The following is a 7,139-nucleotide window of genomic DNA, read 5'->3' on the forward strand; positions in this document are numbered from 1 at the left end:
CCCGCCGTCCACCCACTTCTTTTCAGTACAGTAATCGCCCAGGGATGCTGTACCACTGACTTACACTGCCAGCCCCTTTTGTTTTTCATTTTGAGGCAGGGTCCTGCTGAGTATTGGGATTAGAGTGCCACTGCCTGGCCATGCCCTGCTTTTCCTCGCTGGATGGTGTAACACACACAGTTTCGAGACACTGCCTGGTGACTCCTGAAGGGCCCTGCCCTGGCAGCGTGTTTCGGTGAGCTGTGCTCTCTAGCCTGGATCTTAAATGTCCCCCAAAGACCTGTGCATCAAAGGCCTGGTCCCCAGAGTGAACGTGGGAGGCGGTGGGACCTTTGAGAGGCAGGGCCTTGCAGGGGTCCTGAGCTCCTTGCAAATGTGCCTGTGAAGGGGGCTGTGGGACCCCAATCCAAGCAAGGGGCCATTCAGTTGTCGACTGGAAGCTTCAAGACTGAGCAACATAAACATTCTTGTCAGGCCTGGTGGTGCGTGGCTGTAATTGGGAGGCTGAGGCAGGAGGATCCTCATGAGTTTAAGGCCAGCCTGAGCCACACAGTGAGTTCAAGGCCAGGCTGAGACACTGTCTCAAAAAGCCAACCCCCACTAATATAAATTTTCTCTCTTTATAGAGGAATTAGCTTCATTAGGGTAAGGAAAGTGTCGAGCACAGAGCACGGGTACGGGGGGGCGGGTAGGGCAGTCTCTGCTGTTACTATCGTACCCGCTGAGATGAGGACACCACACAAAACCACATGGACCCTTTTAGAAGTTTGCTTGTGGAGAGGGGAAGAGAAATAGGGTAGTGTGGGGAGGGAGGCAAGGGAGAATTACTTCATTATTTTTGTAAGAGAGGAGAACTTTAGCCAGGTGTGATAGCACATATCTATAATTCCAGCGCTCTGGGAGACTTCTGAGGCAGAAGGATTGGAAGTTCAAGCCTAGCCTGGGCAGTCTAACAATGTAAGGAGACCCCATCTCAAAATAAAAAAGGTCAGGCATGGTGGTGCACGTCTGTAATCTCAGCACTCAGGAGGCTGAGGCAGGAGGATCGCCACAAGTTCCAGCCTGGGCTACATAGTGAGTCAAGGCCAGCCTGAACTGTATACCAAGACCCTGTCTTTAACCTCCCTTGCAAGTTAATAAAATAAAAACCAAATAGTACTGAGGTTATAATCAGGGAGAAGGCCCTGGTTTTAATCCCCACTACTGAAAGAAAGAAAGACTAAAAGAAAGAAAGAAAGAAAGAGCCAGGTGTGGTGGCACATGCCTGTAATCCAGCACTCAGGAGGCTGAGGCAGGAGGATCGCTGTGAGTTCAAGACCAGCCTGGGCTTCATAGTGAGTTCCAGGTCAGTCTCAACTACATAGTGAGACCCTGTCTCAAAGCAACAACAAAAAAATCAAAACGGGGGTGGGGAGGGAGAGGGCGGCTGGGAAAGGGAGCAGAGTCTGCCTCGCTAAACTGTGCACTAGCAAGGGGGCAGGAGTGAGGCATACCAAACCAAGCCAATCACAGGGGAGCTTCTTGTAAATACGGTGGGATATTCTTCTGAGGCTTTAACTTAAATTCCCTCTACCTTCCTGATATTTTGTTATCTTTCTTCTTTCCGGCTCTTAGGCCAAAACCTGTCCTTGTCACTTCTGGAGAGGAATGAGAGAGAGCAGAAATCAGGAAAAGCTGTAAGTCCTGGACTCTGTGTCCTGACAGTTCAAGGTCCTTTTTTGGGGGGAGGGAGGTGACTTTTTTTTTCCTTGAGTCAGGGTCTCACTATGTAGCCCAGGCTGGCCTCGAAATCACAGCGATCCTCCTGTCTCAGCCTCCCAAGAGCTGGGATTACAGGCGTGCGCCACCACGCCTGGGTGAGAAAGCCTAAATTCTCATTGGAGAAACAAAAAAAGTGAGGAGCAGGGCTTGCCCTTCAGACCAGGACTCTCCCCAGAGCAGGGGAAGAAGAGGAGGAAGGGGATGACCGGAGCTGGAGTTGGGTGCAGCCCCTCGTAGAGCAGGTGTGAAGCCTGCAGGAGGGAGAGGGAGAGAGAGAGGGTAGAGGGAGGAGGGGCCAGGAACCAAACGTACCTTACAGGGCACCGGTGCGCTCCAGTTAGATCTGTGTCATCTGTGAATTTGGGAGTGATGGATCATCGGCAAGGTCAGAACCCTCCGACCCTGTCCTCCCAGTGTCTGGCTGGACCAGCCTTTCCCACCGAGCTTTCAGAGGGCATTGGAGATCACACCATAATAGTGCCCTTATACAAGAGGGCCAAAACCAGGCATGGTGGCACAGGCCTGTGATCTCTGCACTCAGGAGGCTGAGGCAGGAGGATCGTCACAAGCTCGAGGCCAGCCTGGGCTACATAGCAAAACCCTGTCTCAAACAACAAAAACAAAACCAAAAAGGGGGCTGTGAGAGCTGTGTGCGGGCACGAGGTGCCATCTCTGCGGCGCAGCTCCCAGGCACCTTGTTTTCCACCACCTTGTGTCAGACTCAGCTGCCAGAGCCCGGAACAGTGGGCTCTGTTGCTTACCCGTCCCCAGTGTAAGGGGCTTCACCACACAGCCCGTGTGGACCGAGAGTCAGGGTGCTGTGCAGCTCCCTGCCCGCCTGAGGGAGCTATGGGCTGAGCTTCCTTCCTCTTAGACCCTTCCCGCCCATCACCATCTTCCTTGAACTCAGGTCACCTGGGCCTTGAAATGGAGGATGCCAGAATGCAGAGCTGGCCACAATGTGTACTGTGCCGGCCCAGCTGCCACATTGGATTCTGGCATCTCAAAGGTGATGGCAGTGTCCAGGAGGGGGCATGTACCTATGACCCCAGCACTTGGAAGGCTGAGGCAGGAGGACCTCGGTGAGTTGGAGGCCAGCCTGGGCTACACAATGAGACCCTGTCTCAAAATAAATAATTAAATAAAACATTTAAAAAGGGTGGCACAAGTCAAGCAAAGAGAAATACTAGGACTCTTCCCAGAACAAGTCAGGAAAAAGCCCTTCTTTTAGACTTAATCCTGAGAGGGTGTCGGTCTGGACCAGCCAGCACCCATCATTACAGCAAAGCTTTCTCAGGAGCAAAACAAAGAGACAAAGAGACCAACTTCCAAGGACATGGTAGGAGCTCCTGGATCCAGCTGTGCCTGAAGGTAACTGGCAACTACACTTTGAATATACATGAATCAGAATATATCTCTGTGCTGTTCGAGCCAATTTGAATTGCTTTCCTTTCACACAAATGAAAAAGTCTTGAGAATTTCAGGCTGTTAGGCTGGGATCTGAAACCCAAACCCTGTGGTATCAGATCCATTTGCAATCACTGATTGGCCAGGGCCTAATCCAGAGTCCTTGGGATAATCATGTGACACAGCGTGTCCTGATGTCTGTGCCCTGCCTGGCTGAGGCTTCCCAGACATTTGGGTCGGGCTCGAGTGCTCTCCACACGGGTCCGCCAAGTGTGCCAGGCACTGACACCGTGCGCCGACTCATCTGCTACTCCCCCGAGCTGATCGCTAAGTCTGAGCTTCTCTCTCTTGCTGTGGACGCCTCCAGGCCAGGGCCGGCTCTCAGTGAGTTGACTTCCCCACACAGCTCTTAGCAGAAGGCTCAGCACACAGATGGGATTTGGGGTGGCAGCCTGGACAGTAGAGGGAGCACGGGCTCTGAACCATTTACTAGCCGGGTGACTGTCAGCAAGTGTCTTAAATATTAGGAGTCTTGTGAGTATCGTTGTGAAGACAAACTGACGTAACGTGTGTCTTAGCCCGTAGGGGCTGCTGCAGCAAGAGGCCAAGAGCCGAGTGGCTTATACAAAGCAGAATTGAAGGCTCCCAGTTCCGGAAGCTTCGAAGTCCAAGATTAAGTGCAGAAGAGCCAGTGTGTGGAGAAGCACTGGTTCATCACATGGCTCCCTCAGCTGTGTGCTCAGTGGCAGAGGGCAGGCGCGTTGCTAGGGCTCTGTTGTGAGCACACTCACCTTACCTACGAGGCAGAGCCTTCACGATTTCCTCGCCAAGGCCTCATCTCCTGACACCACCCCTCAGGTGACTGTATTACAAAGCACAAATCCGGGAAGGGGGAAGAACGCAATCAAATCAGAGCCACACATCGTTTGTGGGTTTGCCCCTTTCGTAGATACTGAGAGCACACTCTATGTCAGGCATGAGGCTGCGGCCTGAAAATACAAGGGTGGCTGGCATGGTGGCCTGGCAGTGCACACCTGGGATCCCAGCACGCTGGGAGGCTGAGGCAGGAGGGTCACGAGTTTGAAATGAGACCATACAACTTAGTGACTTAGCAAGATTCTGTCTCGAACTAAGAAACAGAAAGGGTTGGGGATGTGGCCCAGTGTGAAGGCCCTGGGTACACACACACACACACACACACACACAATATGCACACATGCTCACAAAGTGAATGTTAAGATATACTTTGACAAAGGATGCAGCTCAGTGATAGAATACCTGCTTAGTGAATGCAAGGCCCTGTGTTTGAATTCTCAGCACTGCCAACAGCCAAAATGGAAGATGTATTTTTGTTGGTTATAAGCAACAGTGGCAAACAGAGTTTTTGTTTTTCCTGACACACAGACTACAGTTCTTAGCCTGCCTGCAATGGGTGGGCCACATAACAGAGTTCTGGCCAGTGGAATTTGTTTTTTGTTTTGTTTTTTTGAGACAGGGTCTCACTGTATAGTTGAGACTGACCTGGAACTCACTATGTAGCCCAGGCTGGTCTCAAACTCACAGTGATCCTCCTGCCTCAGCCTCCCGAGTGCTGGGATTACAGGCGTGCGCCACCATGCCCGGCTGGCCAGTGGCATTTGGGTGGAAATGAGCTGTATCTCTTAGGCCTTTTCCCTAAAACACCTCTGGGAAACAATCTGAAGAAGGATTAACAGGCAGGTTGGGCCCAATGGAAGAGCCTGGGATCCTGGGTGCGTAGATCAGAGCCCCACTGCCAACCCACTGTGGCATGAACAGGAAGGAAACTCACCGTTAAGCTTCTGGAGTTTGAGGTTGTTTGTTACGCAGCAGAGCCTACCCTGATGCCCACCGTGGCCAACTTTGACAGAATGAGAGCCAACGGCCATTACAGGAGTGCAGGAACGGGCAGCTCGGGTGGTTAGGAGGGAGGACTGGCCACAAACGGAGGGCCTGGCTTCTCAAACTATTTCTGCTCACAGTCATTTCAGTCTGTTTGTGACAAAAAAAACCAATGCCCACCTGTGGCAGGGGGGTCAGGGACCTCCAGGATGGAGAAGTATGGACCAGCCAGACTTAGTCGGGCTGAGCGCACGGGGACAGAGCTTCCAGGGGAGCGGGGCGTGCAGAGCCATGGGGCTGTGTTACGCAGCGAGCAGGAGGGCAGAACATGGGTGCAGTCATGAGTTATATGCAAAGTCCCCTCCTCCCCCTCACTGAATGTATCAGGGTGAAGCCTCTTCCTTTTGCCTCATCTCTAGAAACTGGATGAGGGGTGGTGAAATCAACACAGACAGCCTTGGACCTAGAAACCCAAGCGAATAGGTTGCAAAATAAACAAAATGTTCAGTTCGTTACTGAGATCCAAAATTAAAATATGGAAATCAATAACTCTTCCATTTATACCAATACCAAACACTGGGAGGGAGGAGATAATGGGACTGGAGACCCTGTATCTGATAGCAGCGGAAAAGGCAACAGACCTAAGAATAGACTTAATGAGAAACACATCAAATCTATGTGAAAAGCTGCTGAATGATGCAAAAGAAAAGCCGAACTCATGGGCTGGCTGATACACTCTTGAAAGAGAAAGGCCGACAGCATAGAGATGTCACGGCCCTGCAGGACGATCTGTGTAACGAGCGCTATTGCATGCAGTTACAAATAATTCCTCTCTTGGTTTTTGAGACAGGGTCTCACTGTGGAGCCCAGGCTAGCCTTGGACTTGCAGTGCTCCTCCTGCCTCAGCCTGGGTGCTGGGATTAGGGGCGCAATCGCATTTGTTAAGAGTTTACCCATTCTTCATACTTTGCGCAGATGCTGTCAACTCTTAAACGAAACCCTCTGGGTAAGGATTTATCACTCATAGGTCCTTAACCTACTTTCCGCTTTTGGTCTTTTACTCGCCAATACGTGTGACTCTCCTTTAATAAGAGTGGGGGGGGGCGTTAGCTCAGTGGTGCGTTGCCTGCCTTGAAAGCGCAAGGTCCTGAGTTGGATCCTGGTACAAGAAAACCCCCCCAAAACAAAACAACCTTAAAAAAAAAACAAGAGTAAGAGCAGGGCATGGTAGTCAAACCAGCACCAGGAAGGTGAGGCGGGAGGATCACCATGAGTTCTGGGCAAGCCTGGGCTACATAGTGAGGCCCTGTCTCAAAAACCCAAATAACAATGACAACAACCACCGAAAACCTAAGAAAAACTCCAAAAACCCTTTTATGGTAATGACTCCCCAGTCTGCCTCCCTGTTTCCGGTGAGTAGGCTCAGGGCCATGGTGACCTTGGGCCTGTGGCATCTCCCGTAGGTTGGCCCTGGGCAGGCTCCACAGCCTCCCAGCCCTGCTCCTAGTCTGCTTGCCCTCTGCGGGCTGGGACCTTGGCTTTGCCCTCTGACTCTCCTCCTGCCATCGCCCTGCTGGGCCATGTGCTGCCACCTGTGGCCCTGGTGTCTAAACTTAGCTCTTTCTGCACACGTCTTACGTTCCCGGCATCAGCCCTGGCAGCTGGCCTGGTCTCTCGATGGGAACTCAATCTCCTTAGTCTGTCTCTGTTTGGGGCTTAGGCTTTTCTGTTTCAAAACAATGACAGCCTGAATCCATACCCCACACTATACACCAAAATAGACTCCAACTGATCAATGACTGACTTTTTTTTAAAGCTATAAAATTACTTGAAGAAATAAATCCTTTATTATTTTGGCATGGGAACGTCCTCTGCAACCGTGACTCAAAATCCAGGAGCCATCAAAGACTGATCAATTGCATTAAAAAAAATAAGTTTAAAAGTTCTTTTAAAAAATAAACAAAATCAATCCTAGCACTTGGGAGGCTGAGGCAGGAGGATCACCATGAATTTGAGGCCAGCCTGGGTTACACAGTGAGTTCAAGACCAGCCTGAATTACATAGTGAGGCCCTGTCTCAAAAGACGGACCAATCAACCAACCAACCAAACA

This window comes from Fukomys damarensis, unplaced genomic scaffold (genome assembly GCF_012274545.1).
Source record: "Fukomys damarensis isolate Sample0158 unplaced genomic scaffold, DMR_v1.0_HiC HiC_scaffold_34, whole genome shotgun sequence".
Classification (NCBI taxonomy): domain Eukaryota; kingdom Metazoa; phylum Chordata; class Mammalia; order Rodentia; family Bathyergidae; genus Fukomys; species Fukomys damarensis.